Source organism: Tamandua tetradactyla, chromosome 6, assembly GCF_023851605.1.
Source record: "Tamandua tetradactyla isolate mTamTet1 chromosome 6, mTamTet1.pri, whole genome shotgun sequence".
NCBI classification, from domain to species: domain Eukaryota; kingdom Metazoa; phylum Chordata; class Mammalia; order Pilosa; family Myrmecophagidae; genus Tamandua; species Tamandua tetradactyla.
Genome location: NC_135332.1, coordinates 146,195,545 through 146,217,545, shown reverse-complemented (window position 1 = coordinate 146,217,545; position 22,001 = coordinate 146,195,545). Strand labels below are relative to the sequence as shown.

Genomic DNA, 22,001 nt, shown 5'->3' with positions numbered 1-22,001 from the left:
AGCCATTTGAACACACTGATGACCTCTGAGCCTAGAGGAGCCACGGTGGGACAGGGCATAACTATCAAGTACTGCAAGCTGGGTCAGTTGTGGCGGTAATCACACTGCAATGCTTCTCAAAGAAATAAAATGACACCTATGTAATTACCTCATGGAAAAGATTACTTATCACATTTCAGAAACATAGTCCACTATATAATTTCTCTGGTAGATAATAATGTCCAAATACCTCTTCAGTATTGTACAGGACCTATTGTTAGTTTCTCAGAATAAATGATGGCATCTTTCCAATCTGAATTCCATAATGTGGGAAACACAAAAGAGTATAGTCAAATAATTTTGGGTTCAAATCCCAGATTCAATCTCATTGTACCTTTGCAAATTTGGTTAGTTTTATTACCTTCATTTTTTTCACCTGTAAAATGGGAATATTTTTTGGCTCAGAGTTCTTCTCAGGATCAAGTGTAAGAATTAATATGAAAGATTTCCTGGGCGGGCCACAGTGGCTCAGCAGGCAGAGTTCTCACCTGTCCATGTGCGATTCCCAGTGCTTGTCCATGCAAAAAAAAAAAGAGACAGAGAGAAGAAAAAGACTTCCACACTGCCGGACAAATAGTAGTCACTCAATTCTTTGCCCTTTTCAGCTTGACTTATTGGTGAACTAAACTAAAATCACAAAGGAAAGTAGTAAATTTGTTGAGCTTGTTATCTGAAGAGGAGGTTGTAGGAACAGTGGTTCAGCCCAACAATGAATTTTAGGGATTTAGATAAACATTGAGAATGGACCTATAGTGGGTTAGTAAGGGAAAGCAGCGTCTGTGCATAATTATGTCCCAGTTTACTGGTTTTATTTGTAATACTGGAAGCCGTTGTCTGCCTAGGAGAATAGCACTGATGTTTTATTCTTGGACACAGTGTTAGACCCCGTTAGGGACACGGTACCATAAACCAGTGCAAACTGAGAGGGCTCAAAAGATGTGGAGGTTGGCCCTGATCAGTAACAAGCACTGCCAGTAATAATAACATATTCTAGTTTCTACATAAAGGAAGGGAATGGACCTACAGGGCAGTTGGAATGGAGACTGGGTTCCATGTTCAACTTACAGAAGGTACTTTTTCTTCTCTTGTTCTTTGAGATCAGAACAAAGAAACAATTAACTGGATATAGAAGTTTCATGACAATTAAATGACATTTTGTTCAGGATAATTGTAGGGCTCACATTGTTTTCTTTGACAGTTGATTAAAAGGAAATTAAACTTGCAAGGCAAAATGCCCCCATGAGGTCAGTAAATAAGTTGCTACAGTCAATTTTCCTCCTAGGACTTTGGAAGGCAAATTTAGAAGTCTGTCCAGAGATTTCCTCCTCAGTTGTCTAAATTGACATTCTCCATATAATCGCTCCAATTGTATTACCAGGGGGTGTTGTCATCCTCTACCATACAGAGAGAAGCCTATGAAAGGGCCTCTTGGAAGGCTGTCCTGCATTCTAATATTAAAGCTCAGTTAAATAACAGCACATTCTGAGGACATCTTGATTTCTCTAGTATTTTAAGAACTCATCAGACCTGCAAATGTTCACTGGCTACTTCCTTTTTCTAGAAATGATTGTTCCATGCCATTGACCTTAAGAAACCTCAAGACTTTGCGGTTTTGTGGTCTGATGGTCTTTACATTTTCATTTGCTCAAAGTCTTCCCAGGATTGGCCAAAAATATTGTGTCAATACCTTTGTCCTAAGCAGTTATGTGAAATTACAAGGCAAACCTAACTCAGAGCTTTCACTGGAGTGATGTCCGCCAATGGGGAGGCATTGTATACAGACACTTAGATCTTAGGAGGAAGATCATTGAAGGATCCTTCTTGTTTTTGATGTTGCTACTTTTAGAATTGCAGCTTTTTAAACAGAGTTTCCAGAACTCGGTTATTTCAGCCAGTTTTAAGATCTCTTTTTCTATTCTTTTGACCGAGTAGAGCATTTCATGTTCTTGCTAACAGCAGGAAGAGAAAAAAGAATTTCACATTCTACATGATCACTGTTTTTCTTTTCCTAGAACCTTAGCTACTTCCCAAAACTATTCCAGCATTCTATGAGTCCCCCATTTATCACCAGAAAATTTTGAACTCCATGTAAATGTAAAATATCAGAGGACAATTTTATATCCTGACAAAGCTTGTAAAAAACAATTAGACTGCATCTTATGGGCTTTGTTTGGGTTAAATATGATTTGATAATCAGAAAAAAAGTTCCTCATTCTTTTTTTTTTTTTTAACTGTATCATTAAGGGTCTAATCAGAAAATCAGAAACCATGTTAGGTATGTCAAACAAAGGGTGTTTAGAGCATGGAGCTAGTTCTAAAAATAAGGACAGAAGGAAGCAAAGCAGGAGAAAGACGTCACTCAGAGAGATCTACCACCTGTAGAGCAGGAAAAACCAAAGGACAGAGGTGGTGCCCCAGAGTTCAGGAGTACACTCATATAAACCGCTGGGAATCTTCATCTGCTGATGCCACTACTGGAACAGCGAAGGCTGCTGGAGCCCACAGCCACCCAAGGTGGTGGCAGTGGCGGAGGCAGCAACTGCTGCTGCTGCTGCCGCCGCTGAGACAGCAAACACCATTAGCCCAGAGCCACCTGTGGCTGCCATTGCCAGACCAGCCATCGCTGTTGGACATGCAGCCGGGAGCAGAGAGAACAACGCTTTGCCCCTCCTCCCACTTTCTGGACTCCCACTGCTTGGATCTAATTGCAAGTCAGTTGGCAGGATTCTGGGAATGGGGCTTGTGAGGTACAGCTCACTGCGAAACAGAGCAGAGCATAGAAGGGAAGGAGTGGAACTGAGGGCCAAAAGGCAATTGATCAGTGCATTTCTTTCCTTCAGAAATAGGTGAGATGTGCTCTAGATGAACTTGACATGAAACAATGTGTCATATGTTCCTTCTCAGCAACTTGAATGAGTGAATGTTCACTTGGCCTTTCTTTTCATTTCCCAAAATATTTTATACTTTAAGTAGCTCCCATTTATTTAATATTTAAGGATCGAATATGACAGAAAAAATCAGGTACTGCATTCTCAGTTTATCTTTTGTCATTTATTTCTTTGGAAGATTTTGAAAAGACACTTGACATTCATTTATGCCTTTAGGGAGATGCTTGTCAATATACGATATTTCTCATTTATTCCTCACAGCAACCTTATGAGGTGAGAATTATTTTTAACCCCAGAAAGCAGGATCTCAGAGAAATCTTCACAGCATTTCAGTAGCAGAGCTGGGATAAGAACTTTGCCTAACATTTTTCAGCCAGCATGCAGTGGCCAGGTATCCTGTAAGAAATTTACAGTGTTTTACTTACAAATACAAGAAGTGCATGACAGGAGGAGAACATGATCAATGAAGAGGTGGCCAAAGTGTTTTTTCCAGAACTACTATGAGCTCAAAGAAATAGTGCTAATCTTAAACTTCTGGAGTGCTTTGCTTGAAGCTTTTTATAGCACAGGTTTCACTATTTCTTTTATAGCATTTATTTGCTTATGTGTCATTTCCTCCCAATAGATTTTAAGTACCTTTAAGACTGGGGTAGCATCTGTTCATCTCTGGATCCCAGAAAAGGGCCTGGAGGAAGGCTTGCAGTTAGAAAAGGTTGGTATCAGATATGTGCTCTGTTGAATTGCCAGGTGTTGTAAGGCTCTGCCTCCTCCAAGGGTCACAGTGGAGCAGAACCAAGGAACCATAATCTTCAGAGACTGCTTGGTTCAGTTCCCAGCCTCACCAGTTACTAGCTGTGTAGCCTTGGGAAGGTTATTAGTTCTTCTGTAATCTTATCTTTAAAATGTACTACTGCTCAAGGTTATTGTAAGAACAGTGGATACTGTATATAAAATACAAGTTACTGTAGCTAGCATACTCTAAGTGTTTAGGAAATACCAGCATATTGCTGTATCGTTTCTTCTTGAAATTAAAATTCATAAAAATCAATTTATTCATGAATCAACAAACAATGAATTAAATGATTTAAAAATGATTTGTAGGATTGTTGGAAGATGGCAGAGTAGGGAGCTCAGGACTCAGTCTTTCCACCAAATCAACTATTAAATAGGCAAGAACTGTCTGAAACTACTATTTTGAAACTCCAGAGGTCAGAAGAACTCTATACAACATCCAGGGAAGAGCTAGAGGAAGAGACTGATAAAGTTCAGTCAAGCACTCTTCTGGCAGGCCACCGTGGGGTCCACCCCCTAGCTAGCTCGCTGATGACAGAAGGGAACATAAAAATCTTCTTCCCCCAGACCAAGGGTGGGCATAACCAATCATTGATCACGGCTTTTGATTAGCAAATTCGGTTCACTGGGGGCCAGGTTCTGAGAGCAGCCATTATTTCAACATGCCCCAGTCAAGAGCAGTGACCATCATTGTTTCAAACTGCTCAGACAGGAGTGGCAGCAAGGCAGACTTAAAAACACTGTACCTCCTCAGGGCTGTGGGGGACAGTTAAGTTGAAGGCCTGCATTTACTGGGCAGGCTAAGAAAGTTCAGCTTGAGGAGCCCTGGAAGAAGCTCTTTGAGCCTTTCTGATCCCCTTCTCAGGGCACTATGGAGAGGGTCTGTGCCCTGGCAGGTCCTTGGCTCTGTTTTGCCTGGGAAAGATTGACTTGGGAAACTCCTCCCTAGCCTACCTGTCCTCCCAGAATTTGCTTTCCGGGCAAAAGCTGCTCAAGACAGTGAAAGCATTGTAAGAGTCTGTTGTATAGGTGAAAAGCCTGGGGGAAAGCCTTGCTTGCTTCAGACACCCAGGAGAGGGAAACAGAGGGGATATCCAGACACCTGTGAACAGGGGAACTCCAAAACAAGCAGAAAGCAAAGACAGCAGCCCAGAAAGAAAGGGAAAACCCTGCACACTGCATTCACCTTGGGCAGACCTCCCCGACAGGAGGGCTGAAGCTCAGGGAAATCTCTGTCTTACAGCCAACTAGACACAAAATGAAGAAAAAGTCATCTCAGGGAATAAATCCCAGAGTTAACATTTTAAAGTATTAAAAAGTACAGTGTGGGGCGGTCCAGAGTTCTCTTCTGCCATGCCGGAGACCTGGGTTCGATTCCCAGTGCCTGCCTATTTGAAAAAACAGTTGAGAGACAAAAAAGGTATAAGACTTATTTAGGCTAAATAGCAAAATGGCAGGAGTCCTGCATTATCAGAAGTGGCTTTAAATATAAGTAAATTAAACTATCCAGTCAAAAGACAGAGATTAGCAGAATGGAAAAAAAAGCATGACCCAAGTATATATTGTCTACAAGAGACTCACCTTAAAGTCAAAGATACAAGAAGTTTGAAAGTGAAAGGACAGAAAAATATATGCTGTGTAAGTAGTAACCAAAAGAGAGCTGGGGTAGCTATAATGATATCAGATAAAATAGACTTTAAGTCAAAAACAGTCACAGGGACAAAGATGGTCATTATATAATGATAAAGGGGACAACTCAACAAGAAGATGTAATGATTATTAATATATATGCATCTAACAGCAGAGCCACAAAATATATGAAACAAATACTGACAGATTTGAAGGGAGAAATTGACAGTTCTACATTAAACAGTAGGAGACTTTAATACACTGTTTTCAATAATAGATGGACTATCTAGTCAGAATATCAATAAGGAAATACAAGATTTGAATGATACTCTAAAGCAACTAGACCTTACAAACATATATAAAACACTTTACCCCAACAAAAACAGAATACACATTCTTTTCAAATACACGTGAATCATTCTCCAAGATATACCATGTTAGGTCACAAAACAAGTCTTAATTCAAAAATGTTTAAATCATGCAATGTACATTTTCTGACCACAACAGAATGAATTGAGAAATCAATAACAGAGGAAGAAATGGAAAATTCACATAAATGGAAACATAAATAGCATTCTTTTACAATCAATGGGTTAAAGAAGAAAGAAGCAAAATTAGGAAATATTTTGAAGTGACTGAAAATGAAAATACAGCATACCAAAACTTATGGGACACAGTGAAGGCAGTAGTTAGAAGGAAATTTATAGTTCTAAATGCTTACATTAGAAAATAAGAAAGACTTCAAATCAGAGATCTAAATGCAAAACTGGAAGAATGAGAAAAAAGAAGTATAAAATAACCCAAAATTAGCAGAAGGAAGCAAATAAACATTAGAGTAGAGAAAAATGAGATAGAAAACAAAAAACAATAGAAAGAATCAATGAAACCAAAAGTTGGATTTTTAAGAAGATTAATAAAATTGACATACATTTAGCTAGACTAAAAGAAGGAAAGAGGAAACAGATAATGAAAATCAGAACTAAAAAGGGGGACATTACTACTGACTTCAGAGAAAGAAAATTATAAGATATCGTAAACACTTATATGCCAACAAATTAGATAATCTAGATGAAATGGACAAATGCTTAGAACCCCACAAACTACCTGTGTTGGCTCAAGAGGAAATAGATTATCTCAACAAACCAATTCTAGTAAAGAGATGGAATCAATAATCAAAAATTTTTCAAAAAAAAAAAGCCCAGGACTAAATAATTTTACAGGGGAATTGTACAAATTATTGTAAGAAGATTTAACTGCAATTCTGCTCAAACTCTTCCAAAAAATTGAAGAGGAGGAAATACTTTCTAATTCATTCTACAAGACCAAAATTACTTTAATACCAAAGCCAGTAAAGATACCACAAGAAAAGAAAACTATAGACCAATATCTCTTGTGAATATATATGCAAAAACCCTCAACAAAACACTAGCAAATCAAATCCGACAGCATATTAAAAGAATTACACACTATTATGATCAAGGGTCATTTACCCTGGTGTATTGGTTTGCAAGCTCCCAGAATGCAATATACCAGAACTGGAATAACTTTTAAAAAGGGAAATTTAATAAATTACAAATTTGTAGTTGTAAGGAAGTGAAAGTATCCAAATTAAGGCACAAGCAGGAGGTTACCTTCACTCAAGAAAGACTGATGGGTCAGGTACACCTCTGTCAGCTGGATAGTCACATGGCTGGCATCTGCTGGTCCCTTGCTGCTGGGCTCCATTGTTTTCAGCATCTGTTCCTGTGGAGCTTCCTCACTTTGCTTCTCCAGGGCTGGCTTTCATCTCTTGGCTTCCCTTGGCTCTCACTAGGTTCTGGCTTGCTCATCGTTTCATGGGGATGTCTTCTTGTTTCCAAGCATCTCCAAATATCCGTGTCTCTGTTCTCCAAGTGATGGCATCTGTGTCAGCTCTGCTGTGAAGTTTCTGTAGGCTGTGTCATTTCTGTCATTTATGGCTCTCTTCAAAACATTTCCACTTTTAAAGGATTCCAGTAAACTAATCAAAACCCACCTGGAATGTGTGGAGACATATCTCCACCTAATCAAAGTTCATACCCACAGTGGAGCACATCACATCTCTGTGGAGATAATCTAATAAAAGATTTCTGCCCTATAGTATTGAATCAAGATTAAAAGAAGCAGCTGCCTCCACAAGATTGAATCAAGATTAAAAAATGGCTTTTCTGGGGTACTTAATATTTTCAAACTAGCACACCTAGTATGTAAGGTTAATTCAAAATGAGAAAATCAATTAATGTGATATACCACAGTAGTACAATGAAGGGAAAAAAAACACTTGAGCATCTCAATTGATACAGAAAAGCCATTTAACAAAATCCAGCACCCTTTCTTGATAAAAACACTTAAAACACTAGGAATTGAAGGAAACATCCTCAGTGTGACAAAGGGCATATATGAAAAGCCCACTATCATCTTCAATGGTGAAAGACTGAAAGCTTTCCCTCTAAGATCAGGAACAAGACAAGGAAACCTACTGGTGCCACTGTTACTCAACTTTTACTAGAAGTTCTTGCCAGAGAAACTAGTCAAGAAAAAGAAGTAAAAGTCATCCAAATTGACAGGAAGAAGTAAAATTTTACCTTTTAGCAGATGACATGACTTTATATACAGAAAATCCTGAAATATCAACAAAGCTCTTAAAGCTAATAAATGAATTCAGTAAAGTGTTGGGGGCAAAATCAACACCCCCAAAATCAGTAGTGTTTCTATACACAAGGAATGAACAAATCAAAAGTAGAAATCAAGAAAAATATTCCATTCACAATAACAACTGAAAGAATCAAATAACTAGGATTAAATCTAAGTATGTAAAGGACTTATATACAGAAGACTACAAAACACTGCTAAAAGAAATGAAAGAAGTCCTAAATAAATGAAGGACATTCCATGTTCATTGACTGGAAGACTAAATATCAAGATGCCAATTCTATTCAAAGCAATTTATAGATTCAATGCAATCCCATAAAAATTCCTACAACCTTCTTTGTATAAATGGAAAAACCAATCATCCAATTTATGTGAAAGGGTAAAGGGTTCCAAATTGCTAAAGCCATTTTGAAAAAGAAGAATGAAGTTGAAGGACTCACACTTCCCAATCTTGAAACTTATTACAAAGCCACAGAATGAAATCAGCATGGTTCTGGCACAAGGACAGACATATAAACCTGTGGAATCAAATTGAGCACATAGAAATCAACCCATTTATAGCTAACTGATATTTGACAAGGGGCAGAGATCACTCAATTGGGAAAGAATAGTCTCTTCAACAGATAGTGCTGGGAAAATGGGACTCTGTTTGCAAAAAAGAGTAACTCACACCTTATACAAAAAATTATCTCAAAATGGATCAAAGACCTAAATTAAGAGTGTGAGCCGTCAAACTTCTAGAAGAAAATGTAGGGAAGTATCTTCAGGACCTTTTGCTAGGCAATGGTTTCTTAGACTTTACAACCAAAGCACAAATGGCAAAATAAAACATAGATAAGTTGGACTTTATCAAAATTAAAAAAAAAATTATCCTCAAAGGACTTTATCATGGAAGTAAAAAGACAACCTACAAAATGGGAGAAAATATTTGCAAGCCATATATCTGATAAGAGTTTAATAACCAGAATATATTAAAAAAAATCCTTTGACTTAACAATTAAAAAAAAAATCAGATAACCATTTACAAATTAGGCAAAAGACTTGAGTAGAAATCGCTTCAAAGAAGATATACAAATGGCCAAAAAGTACATGAAAAGATGTTTAACATCATTAGCTATTAGGGCAAACCAAAACCACAATGAGATACCATTTCACACCTACTAGAATGATTACTATTTAAAAAAAAAACAGAAATTTACAGGTGTTGAAGAGGATATGAAGAAATAAGAACACTCATCATTGCTAATGGCAATGTAAAATGGTATAGTTGTGGAAGAGAGTTTAGCTGTTCCTCAGAAAAAAATGTATAGAACTTCCATATGACCAGCAATCACACTACTAGGTATATTCCCAAAATAATTGAAAGCTGGGAATAGAACAGATATTTTCATACCAATGTTCATAGCAGCGTTATTAACAATTTTCAAAAGATGGAAGTTGTCCATCAACTGATAAATGGGTGAATAAAATGTGGTATATGCATGCAATGAATGTTATTCATCTGTAAAAAAGAATGAAATCCTGATACATGTAAAAATATAGATGAACCTTGAAGACAATTATTTCATGTTGAATGAAATAAGCCAGACATAGTAGGGCAAAATTATATGCTCTCGCTGAAATTATTATAACAAGCAAACTCATAGTCAGAATCTAGAATAAAGGTTCCCAGGGAATGGAAAGTTAAGGCTTAAAATGTATAGGGTTCCTATTCAGAATGATGGAAATTTTTGAGTAATGATTTCTGGTAATGGCAGCACAACATTGTGAATGTAATTAACAGCACTGAAATGTATATCTTTCTGAATGTGATTAGAAGGGGAAATTAAATAAATTAAAAGGGGAAATAAAGATTGTATATATGGTAATAGAATAAAATTTTTTTAAAAATCCATTGAAACAGACTATGCAAACAATGAACCCTAAGTGAAACCATTCACTGCAGTTAATAGTACAATTATAAAAATGTGCTATCATAAGTTGTAACAAATGTTCTGCACCAATGCAAGGTTTTAATAATAGGATGGTATAAAGGAATCTGGCTTTTATGCATGCTTGCTCTGTAAATCCACAACTTATCTAATAAAGAAAAAATATATATAATGTAGATAATACTATATAAAACAAGATTTGTAAAGGAGAAATCATCTATATAGAAAAAAGCTTTACTTCTTTTATATCTTGAGAGCCTGGAAGCAATCTGGGCGAAAAGCAACAAATTGAATTTGGAATGATCCTGATTTTCAAATGTAAATGTGAATAAATTGAATTGTGTGTGTGTTCTTGCACATCTTATCTTTATAGGACATTGTTCTCTTCTTTGGCAAAACCATTGTTTGCAATTCCATCTTCTGATTTGCTTACTGTCAAGTTTTCTGTCCATCCAATCTTTGAAATGCCCCCATTTGGCCTTGCTTTGCTGTTGCTTTCCAAATTGCTGTCATTTCTTAGTTTAAAAAAAGTATCAGAAGGCAGGTTCCAATGTAAATAACTCAAATGTGACTGCACATTTTAAAGTATATTGTTTGGGAGAAGTAGAGGGTCAAAGGTCAGCATGTCATGTCCTGACACGTGTAGCTTTGGTCTAACCTGGAAAAAACTAATCTGAAAATATCCTTGCCATGCATCATTACAGAGCCAGAATTCCTTTAGAGACCATCTCATGCTTTAATAGAGATACCATCCCTATCAGTGAATTGCCAAAGTAACAACTTTGGCAAAATCTATCGAAACTAAATATCAGTTTTTAGAAAATTCTAAGTTTTCTTTATTATAATAAGTGAGTTTCCTTTATTTTTCACAGCCTAAAACCCTAGTACAAGTTGAAGTAGCCATACTTAAGTCAGTTCTCTAAGTTTGGATCTTTTGGAGGGGTGGGTTAAGGTGCTCATTCATTCATTTATTGATTTGTTCATTTAACAGATATATATATTGAGTACCTTCTGTTACCAGAGTTCTGCTGACACCAAGCTAAGCTCTGCTCCAGGCTTGGAGTCTCGCCACAAAAAAGAATTCAAGAATGAGAAAGCAAGTAGCCATAAACAGTGAAGTTTATTGAATGATTAGTACATGTTGAAGAAATTAGAGGCGTGTTCAAGAGAGAGATGCATCCCAAGTGGCATGGGTTTATCTTATTTTATAGGGAGGTTTTGCTAGCAGGGTTTTTCCATTTTGACCTTTGAATGCCAGGTGTTTTCTTTGTTTCAAGGAAAGATAACTTTCCATGCTTGTGGTCTCCTGTCCTGTACTAAAAATTGGTCCTGGTCACATAGTTTAGAATTTTAATGAAGCCAGATGTGCTGGTTTGAAAGGATGTATGGACCCTAGAAAAGCCATATTTTAATCAAAATCCCATTTCATAAAAGCAGAAGAATCCCTATTCAATACTGTATGTTTGAATCTGTAATTAGATCATCTCCCTGGAGGATGTAATCCAATCAAGAGTGGTTGTTAAGCTGGATTAGGGAAGATGTGTCTCCACGCATTTGGGTGGGTCTTGATTGGTTTACTTAAGTCCTATAAAAGAGGAAACATTTTGGAGAATGAGAGATTTGGAGAGAACAGAGAATGTTGTAGCGCCACAAAGCAGAGTCCACCAGCCAGCGGCCTTTGGAGATATAGGAGGAAAACGTCTCCCAGGGAGCTTCATGAAACAGGAAGCCAGGAGAAAGCTAGCAGATGACACCATGTTTGCCATGTGCCTTTCCAGCCAAGAGAGAAACCCTGACTGTGTTCACCATGTGCCTTCTCACTTGAGAGAGAGAGACCCTGAATTTCATCAGCCTTCTTGAACCAAGGTATCTTTCTCTGGATGCCTTTTGATGAGACATTTTTATAGATTTCTTTAATTGGGACATTTTCTCCACCTTAGAACTGTAAACTAGCAACTTATTAAATTCCCCTTTTTAAAAGCCATTCCGTTTCTGGTATATTGCATTCCAGTAGCTAGCAAACTAGGACACAAGGCTGTCTGTTATTAGGTAAAAATTCATTTGGGGGCTCATGGTTTTACAAGCTTTATGGTTTGGGGGCTTAGGGAAAGTTTTTTTTGTTTAAGGGGGTTTGCAGTTGTGTATTAACTTCTTCAGAATTGAACAGGAAATCAGGGACTAAAGCCTCAATGCCTATTCTATCCTGTCTCAACTCCTCCTTGAGTTAGTTACCTTTAATCTTAAGGGGAGGCTTAGGGCTGAAGTTCAGACTTCTAGAACTTCTTCCTGCTGTTTTAAGGGCAGTAACCCCTGCCTTCCAGGGTATAAAACTCTATCTCTATTCTAGTAAGGGTTGGGGTCAGATGGTCCTCATCTGGAATAGCCTGATACTCATGGGTGAGCACGGGCTTAGTATAGAATGCTTACAGCCTGTTGGAATCAAATTTTAAAAGTGGCTAAATATACATGGGCCAAATAAAAGAATGAGAAGAAAAGGAATTAAGAGACCTAGAAAAGGGAGGAGCCAAGTAGTTAGATTAGCTAGATGTGGAAAGGGATTTCAGTTGTGTCCAGCATTGTTTTTAATTCATTTGGCTTATTCTTTAAAAATCTCATGTATTGGGCGGGCCGCGGTGGCTCAGCGGGCAAAGTGCTTGCCTGCTATGCCGGAGGACCTCGGTTCGATTCCCGGCCCCAGCCCATGTAACAAAAACGGAGAAACAGAATACAATAAAACAAGAAAATGTTTAAAAGATGTTTCCCTTTCTTCCTTCCTTCCTTCCTTCTATCCTTCCTTCCTTCTCTCTGTCTTTCCTTTAAAAAAAAAAAAAAAAAAAAAAAAAAAAAAAAATCTCATGTATTTTCTTGAATTTCACTTGAGTGGTTGATATAAAAGCAGCACTCTTCTTGTAAAAAGAGGTAAATTAATCCTTGGGCTGCAGGAGTGTATCCAAGACTCCCTTGTTTTGAAATACACAGCTGGGGACTCTATATGGGTCCAGAGGAGGCCTAGGCTTTGTGCAGTAGATTCCACGCTATGTATGAGCTCTACGGAGAGATTGTGGTGGAATCGGTGGCTGGTAATAAGTCCTTCTACACCTAGGCCAGTGGCTATGAGCATGATGCCCAGCAAAAGAAGGATTAGGAGATGAAATGCATATTTTGGTCATAAAGCAGGGGAGAAGAACTGGTAGATAGGATAATTCTAGGCTAGCATAGGCTAAAGAGCAAGAGCCAGTCCAACTGCTGGGTAAAGTTTAGTAGGTATTATTTCCAGAGAGAAAGAAAATCCTTCCTCAGTTTTGAGGAAACCACCCTCAAAAGGTAGGTAGGATAGTGAGATGTCCGCAGATTGATGTAATACAGCCTGCCGGTCGCCCTCCTGGCTCTGACGTGACTCCGTAGGTGTTTTTACACTTATCTGCCTCCAGGCCGTGAAGGTATTGCTGGAACTAGTGTCTCTATGTGTGAGTGCTCAAGGGGTTCGCTTTCCTGTTCTGGGCTCACAGGCAGCAGAGTAGCTGGTTCAGGTTGGCGCAGACTTGGATCTGAACTCCGAGTGTGTCTAGGAGCTGGGCCTGATATTTTAGGTGTCTATTGTTTGAAAGCCTCGGATACCCTCTGGCATCCAGAATGTCTCTGACTTTGTGGTAGGTATATTCTGGTCGAGTTTGTCCCCATGTCAGCTTGGTGGCTTGTTCTATAAGTAAGCTAGTGGCCCCTACTGCTCTGAGGCAGGGTGGCCATCCCGCTGCTGTGGCATCTAATGGCTTTGGAAAGTATGACACAGATCGGGGAATGTTTCCAAGTTTTTGTGATAAGACTCCTAATGCTACTCCTTTCTTTTCAGTTACATATAGGTAAAAGGGCTTATCTAAGTTTGGCAGGCTCAAGGCAGGTAGACTGGTAAGAATGCCTTTGAGGGTAGTGAAGGCATTAGCCTGCTCTATACTCCATTCTAAGGGGGTACTATCTAGTCCCCCAATGACTTCATACAGAGGCCTTGCAATTTCTCCAGATCAGGGCATCCAGATTCTGCAATACCCTATTGTGCCAGTTTGAAGCTATTGAGTACAGGAAAGCCATGTCCTTTAATCCTCATTCAATATTGCTGCGGGGGGGGGGGGATCTTTTTGATTGTTTCCATGGAGATGTGACCCACACAATTGAGGGTAGTAACTTTTGATTAGCTGGTTTCCATGTAGATGTGTCTCCACCCATTCAAGGTGGGGTTTCTTACTGGAGCCCTTTAATTAAGAGGGAACCATTTTGGAAGAAGCTCTAGAGCCACCAGAACCGACAGAGCCACCAGAACCAAGAGCCCACACAGTCAGAGACTTTGGAGATGAAGAAGGAAAATGTCCTCGGGGGAGCTTCATGAAACAAATAGCCAGGAGAGTAAGTTAGCAGGCATCTCCTTGTACACTCCCAGCTAAGAGAGAAACCTTGAACTTCATCAGCCTTTCTTAAGTGAAGGTAACCTCATGGACCTTAATTTGGACGTTTTCAAGGCCTTAGAATTGTAAACTTGCAATTTAATAAATTCCCCTTTTTAAAAGCTGTTCTGTTTCTGGTATATCACATTGTGGCAGCTTACTAACTAGAACATCTGCCACCTGCAGGAAGCCTCTTAATTGTTTTTCTGTCTCAGGGATTGGCACTGAACGTATAGCCTGGACCCTTTCAGATGACGGAGAGCACTCTCCTGGGGTAAGGACAAACCCAAGGTAAAGAACTTTTTTCAAGGCAATTTGAGTTTAGAAAGCGAAACTTCGTATCCTTGTTTGGCCAAGAAATTAAGAGTGGCAATAGTGTCCTTGAGGGAAGCTTCCCTAGTAGGACTGCATATTAATAAGTTGTCCACATACTGAATAAAGGAGCTTGGTTCTCAACGTAGAAGGGCTAGGTCCTGTACTAGTACATTTCCAAAGAGATAGGACTATCCCTAAACCTTTAAGCTAGGATTGTCACAGTGACCTGGCTGGTATACTGTTCCCCGGCCCCTGTCACTCAAAGGCAAATAGAAACTGGAAATGTGAGTGTGAAGGAATGCAGAAGAAAGCATCCTTTAAATCAAGAACTGCATAACACATGGTGAAGCTTGGGATCTTATTGAGGACAGTGTAAGGTTTAGATACAATAGGGTGGAGGGGAATGACAAATTGGTTTATGGCCCAAAGATCTTGCACTAATCAGCAGGTCCCATTTTGCTTTTCAACGGGCAGGATAGGGGTACTACAAGAGAACCTGCAGGGGATGAGAAGTCCTGCCTTTAAGAATTTTTAGATAAGAGGATGGATACCTTTAATGTCCTCCTGTTTAAGGGGCTATTTCTTTTTCCTGGAAAACTGAATTCTTTCTGTACTGGATTACGATAAGAGGGACATGAATTGCCTTCCTGAGAAGTTCTATATCCCAGACTTTGGGGTGTACTTAACTTTTTAACTCTAAGGGACTTTAGAGTGTTTCCAGTCCCAGTTAATACCACACTTAAGGCCACACTATTTTCAATGGGACTTTCAGGTTCTTGTTTTGGCAGACAGCCTATTATTTGGATATGGGCACTTAATGCTTTTAGTAATCCCTTTCTGCAAGTGGGGTGAGACACTCTAGTATTATTAAAAACTGATGACTTAGAAGAATACTACCAATTTGGCAGGGTAGCGGTGGGATGAAGACTTAAGCCCAAGGCGTCCCATCTACTCCTACTATGGGACAGGTCTTTGAGGAGAGAGGGCTGGAGTGAGAGATCAAGACAGAATTGGTGACTCCTCTATCAGTTAAAAAATTAATGATCCCACCTGCTCTTTTGGTTTGCTAACACTGTTGGACTGCATTGTACCAGAAATGAAGTGGCTTTTACAAAGGGGATTTATTGTTATAAGTTACAATTCTAAGGTCATGGAAATGTCCCAATTAAGGCATCAGCAAGATGATACACCTTCAGTGAAGAAAGGCCAATTGTGTCCAGGTTCCTCTGACACATGGAAAAGCACATGACAATATCTGCTGGCCCTTCTCTCCTTGGCTGATTTCAAAATGACTGTCTCAGCTCCTGTGGGTCTTTCTGGCTTCTACTGGAGTGTTTCTTTCTCCAAGCATCTGTGCTTTCTCCAAAATGTCTCCCTCTTAAAGGACTCCAGTAAGTGAATTAAGACCCACCTTGAATGGGCAGGGTTACATCTCCATGGAAACAATCTAATGAAAAGGTCCCACCCAGGGGCGGGCCGCGGTGGCTCAGCGGGCAAAGTGCTTGCCTGCTATGCCGGAGGACCTCGGTTCGATTCCCGGCCCCAGCCCATGTAACAAAAACGGAGAAACAGAATACAATAAAAACAAGAAAATGTTTAAAAATGTTTCCCTTTCTTCCTTCCTTCCTTCCTTCTATCCTTCCTTCCTTCTCTCTGTCTTTCCTTTAAAAAAAAAAAAAAAAAAAGGTCCCACCCAATAGATCCAGTCCACAGGACTGGACTAATATAACATGGCTTTTCTGGAGTACATAACCGTTTCAAACCAGCACACTTACCACATTGGGGGTCGCCTGGGGCTCGATGAGACTGATGTTTTTTGGCAAGGTCCAAGGAGCCACTAGTCCCGGACCCCATCATTCTAGTTCAGGGGCAGTCAACAGGATCTTAGGAGAGACCTTGTTCCCCCTTAGGGACTCGATACACTCTCTGGCCCAGTGTCCAGGCTTCCTGCATCACAGACAGGACCCAGAGAGCTCTCTCCATCCTCAGGGCTCCTTCCATCCTTGGGGGTGTTCCCGCCTCCAGTGCCCCAACTCTCCACATCAATGACTGGTTCCAGGTGGCTTCTGCCCTGAGTGGCCCTGAGGTGGCTGCTTACAGCTTACAGCAAGAACTATGAGACTTGCCTTATTCTGGTCTCTCCTTGCTCTCTCCTCCTCTGGAGTCCTGTCCCAGTCATTAAAGACAGAAAAGGCAGTAATTATGAGTTCATTCATAGGCATGGGGAGCCCTAAGGACATATTTTGCAGATGAATCTTTATGTTGGAGGAGAATATATTGAGAACAGGTTGACTAACCTATAAAGTAGGGTTTTTTGTTTTTGTTTTTAACATGGGCAGGCACTGGGAAATGAACCCAGGTCTCAGGCATGGCAGGCGAGAACTCTGCCACTGAGCCACCACTGCCTGCCCTAAAGTAGGTTTTTAACATGATTTATTCCCCCTCAAAGTCTGGATCTACATTGGTATACTTTTTCATGGCTTCTACTAGTCTCCCCCGAAATAAAGCAGGATTTTTCTTGTCTTCCTGTGTTATGCTTTGAAGCATATTGTAATTTATAGGTTTGACAATACACTTTTTCAGATCCTCTATTAAGGAACTAATCATATCATCCCTTGCATTAAGATCTCTCTGTCCCTCTGATAGTTGCAGTTGGGGTCTATGTTTGGGACAGCTTTGGCCCCCACCCTTTACCATGCTGGCTGTTGCCCATGCAGCTTATCTGCATGTCCTTGGGCTTCTGCCCAGATCCTTCATTTCTCCTCGGGAGTGCAGCAAGAGGAGAGGATGACTTGGATATCCTCCCAGGGAAATTCATAAGTCAGGACCAGATTTTTTAACTCCTCCAAAAACTTGGAACGATCCTCAGAAAACTTTCCTAATTATTTATTACACAGTGCTAAGTCTGTCATAGAAAATGGAACATGGACCCTTGAAGTTCTTTTGTCCCTGTGGGCCACTTCTCAGAGAAAGAATATCCCATTTCCTTCTGAACCCTTCTCCTTTTTCTCTGGAAGGTGGTAGGGGGCTCCACTGCGGGTATACCCTGCTAGGTTTGAATAAGGGGGTGGGGCAGTGGGCACAGAGGGTTCCCCCTAAAGGGAGGGGGCCCAAGGGGGCTTCTGACCCTGAGGACTCAAGGTCTGGGTCTGGTGATGAATTCCTCCTTGAAGGTCTGACTAGTAATGAATCTTTTAATATAGCCGCTTCTTTCCCTGTTTTATTCCAGAAGGACTCATCTTTTAACTCCTCCTGAAGATAACAAACTTTACAAGTTCCCGCTCATGGCCTTGTCCTGATATAGAGCCATTAAAAGCTGGCCATATGGAATTACAGACCACTTTCCTTACCTTTTGTAAAAAAAAAAAAAAAAAGATCTAAATAGAGAATGGCTGTTCTAGTTTGCTAGCTGCCGGAATGCAATATACCAGAAACAGAATGGCTTTTAAAAAGGGGAATTTAATAAATTGCTAGTTTACAGTTTTAAGGCTGAGAAAATGTCCCAATTAAAACAAGTCTATAGAAATGTCCCATCAAAGGCATCCAGGGAAAGATACCTTGGTTCAAGAAGGCTGATGAAGTTCAGGGTTTCTCCCTCAAGTGGAAGGGCACATGGTGAACACAGTCAGAGTTCTTCTCTCATCTGGAAGGGCACATGGTGAGCACGGTGTCATCTGCTAGCTTCTTCTCTTGGCTTCCTGTTTCATGAAGCTCCCTGGCAGACATTTTCCTTCTTCATCTTCAAAGGTCGCTGGCTGGTGGACTCTGCTTCTTGTGGCTAGGTCGTTCTGCTCTGCTCTCTCTGAATCTCTTTTGTATGCCTTAAATTTTGCATGGAAAGGTCCCAGCAAATAATTATTGGATGTGTCCAACAGAATACTATTGAACAGAGCATATTGACTCAAAATGAGTCTTCTCCTCCTTCTATGTAACATAGCATTGAAAGTTTGAAGACAAGAATCAAATCCCCTATTTCTGCTGGAAAAATCATAGTATTTTCCTCTGTAACATGGTGTTTATCTGTTACCATGATCCCTGAAAATTTTTGTTGCAGATATCTAAATTTTAATGTCTCTTCAACATTTTCCTTCAAACAAAACCCAACCCTGCACTTCTTTCACCAATAGCACACAATTTGATTATTTTTTTCTTGTATCCATATATAGATTCTTCAAGAATAAAATTTAATTTTCTGTGAGAACAAATCTATCCCCTCGATTCGGATTGAATCATAATTGTTATCACTTAATTTAACAGCTCTGGAGAAGAATAAAGTTGTACTAACAAACCCAGGAATATTTTTCATCTGAGAAAAAATTGGAGTTGCTGGAATGGTAATAGAAATAAAGCTTGAAGAGTTGGTGTATAAGGCAAATAGTAGTGGTTTCCATTACTCACTCAGGACATGCTCTACAAAATATCTTTTCTTCAGAACCTGTCTACTAGCTGGGTGTATTGGAAAGAGCTACAATCGCCCTTCCTCCTGAAATACACTCAAGTATAAATAAGTTTGGTGTCCAGCATAGCGTCTACATGATATGGTGTTAGGTGAATGAGGCGGACTGGCCCTTAACAGGCAATTCTCCCTCCTTTGTGTCCTTCAGCTGAGAGAATCCCCTGTAGCACCTTTTTCACCCCCTGGCATCCCTGGGGGTAAAGACCTGAAATTTTGGAGATGGGTGATCTGAAAGCACCCTCTAACTCGTGAGCCAGACTCAGAGGGCTAATGAGGTAGACTTCTTACCCTGGCAGCTCTGAGCAGAACCTCTGTCCTTCTTCCAACCATGGGGGCAGGAAGTCTTCTGGTGAGCCTCATGCCTGACCCAATTTAAAAACCACCATAAACAGAGGACTTGAAGGGATGGAGGTCCCACTTGGCTAAGCTTAAGACTTGTCTTTTTCTTTGGAAAAGAAATTCAGTGTCTTTGAGAGAATAGGGGTTCTTATGGGATTCATACAAAGGCCATATGCAAAGGAGAAAATGGGCAACAATATCCTGGAGAATTTCATTTGGGGAAAGGGAGTAGAATAGAAGGAGGCAAGACCAGGAATGAATATCTCATGGAGGACAATAAGGATGGTTCTTCTGGGAAATCCACAAACTCTGCATTGCAGGAAGTCTCCCCACGAAAAAATGTTAACACAAACCCAACACTGAGTCTGCATAAAGGACAAAGAACAGTGGAGAAGATAAAGGAACATGTACCTGGACTTAACAGTTGGAAGCAAAGGGAGGAGAGAGGGGCAGAAAGAAGAGAGAATGCGCCCAAAGCAGGAAAGGACCTAGGTAAGGATTTCATGGTGAGCAGCCCACCCAGACGGGTAGAAAACAGAGGCCAATGAAAGTGAGAAGACTAAGGACAATGGCAGTCAGGAAAAGGTATATAAGAAGACAGAGCCTAGTGGCATGACAAGAATCAATGCCAAGGGGCATCAATTATGAAGTGCAGATTCTGCTGACCAGTGCTTTATGTGGAGAATGACTCTCCTGCCTGGCTCACCAAAAAGATATAACTGGAGCTCTGCTGACACTAGAGTCGAGCTCTGCTCCAGGCGTGGAGTCTTGCCACAAGGAAGAATTCAAAGACAAGAAAGTAAGTAGCCATAAGAAGTGAAGTTTATTGAAAGATTAGTACACACTAAAGAAATTAGCATGGGCATTCTCAAGAGAGAGATGTACCCCAAGTGGCATGGGTTTAGCTTGTTTTGGGGGGAGGTTTTGCTAGCAGTGTTTTTCCATTTCGACCTTTGAATGCCAAGTGTTTTCTTTATTTCAAGGAAAGATAACTATCAGTGCTTATGGTCTCCTGTCATGTACTAAAAGTTTATTCTGAGCTCATAGTTTAACCCCAGGCTTTCTGTTATTAACTAAGAGTTCATTTGGGGCCTATGGTTTTACAAGCTTTATAGTTTGGAAGCTTCAGGTAAGCTTTTTTGTTGTAAGGGGTTTGCAGTTGTGCATTAACTGCTTCAGAGCTGGATAGGAAACCAGGGACTTCTCTCAATGCCCTATTCTAGCCTGTCTCACTACAGTGTGCCAGGTAATGTTCAGTGCTGCAAATATCCAGTGAACCAGTCAGGCAAAGTCCCTGGTTTGAAAATGTTAAAGGCAATTAAACTTTAACTTCTAAATACTTCAATATTACTTCAAATTTTGATGGTATATTTTCATTAAAACAGAATTGCAATTCTATTAGTATAAAATTACTGGAAGTCAATAGGTGGAAGGTAGGGAAATTGTTGCTGTCTTCCAGATAGCCAGTTCTGCTTCCTACCTGAAGACCCTTTTAATAGCATAAAATAAATCAAAATATTTACTCTGATAGTTATAAAGGAGGGCAATCTGCACCAGTTAGCATGCTTTTGATCACCATCAACAGATAATCCAATTGAAAAATACTTATCAATAAAGGGAGTTTAACAAAACTAAGAATACAGAGAAAGTGTGGTTTTAGGCACTGTTCCATCCACAGGTTTGTGATGTCCTGGAACTTCAGCCCCATTTCTCTGAAATGTTTTGGCTCTGCCTTCCTAGGAATCATCCTACGCCCTGGGCGCCTTCCCTTCCTGCAGTGGGTTTACGGTTGGGAAGTCAACTCTCTTTCTTCCCCTTCCCTTTGTTAAAAGGACACTGCAGCAATTTACCCCACCGGACATGAACTATGTGAAGCACTAGGATAGTATAATGCAGAAGATTTAATCTCTTCTTTAAGAGCCTTTCCAGAATATGAACAGATGTCTAAGAGTGCTACCAGATGTCAAAAATGTCCTGGCATGTCACAACAGTTCTGGCAAAACCCATGGGGTGGAGTTGATGGAGACCAGCACAGAGATGAAATGATGATGATAATAATAATAATAATAATAATAATAATAATAATAAACCTGCTGGGGTGATTGAGCCCTGGTGGCTGAGGACTGGGGAGAGAATGATATCAGTTTTGGATTGTGTGAAGGTATCTAGATCAAGGGATCGAAAATCGGTCTCAATGAATAAGGAGCAGAGGCTTAAGTATAATTTACAGACAAGGAAACACAAATGACAAATAAATACATGAAAAAAATTAACCTCTTCAGTATTTCAAGAAACAAAAGTTCAAATAATGACAAGTTTTTATTTGGCACTTATTAAACTATATACACATATTGATATATAAATATGTATAGGGCTGGCGATGGTGCAGTGGCAGAGTTCTTGCCTGCCATGCCGGAGACCCAAGTTCCATTCCTGGTACCTGCCCATGCAAAAAAATAATAATGATAATAAAGATATATAAATGCTGGCATACCTGTGGAGAAAT

The 22,001-nt window shown here is 39.8% G+C and overlaps 1 protein-coding gene across 14 annotated transcripts in view; it reads left to right on the top strand.

Annotated features, from left to right (window-relative positions):
- Window positions 1-22,001, top strand: part of NCALD (neurocalcin delta) — a 476,669-nt gene that overhangs the window by 326,444 nt on the left and 128,224 nt on the right. For 2 of the 14 annotated variants that reach the window (XM_077167391.1, XM_077167387.1), the window contains one exon: window positions 14,601-14,676. The exons of the other annotated variants lie outside the window; for them this stretch is intronic. The gene's annotated coding sequence lies outside the window, so the exon portion shown is untranslated. The remainder of the gene's footprint in view (window positions 1-14,600; window positions 14,677-22,001) is intronic. 14 annotated transcript variants of the gene reach the window in all.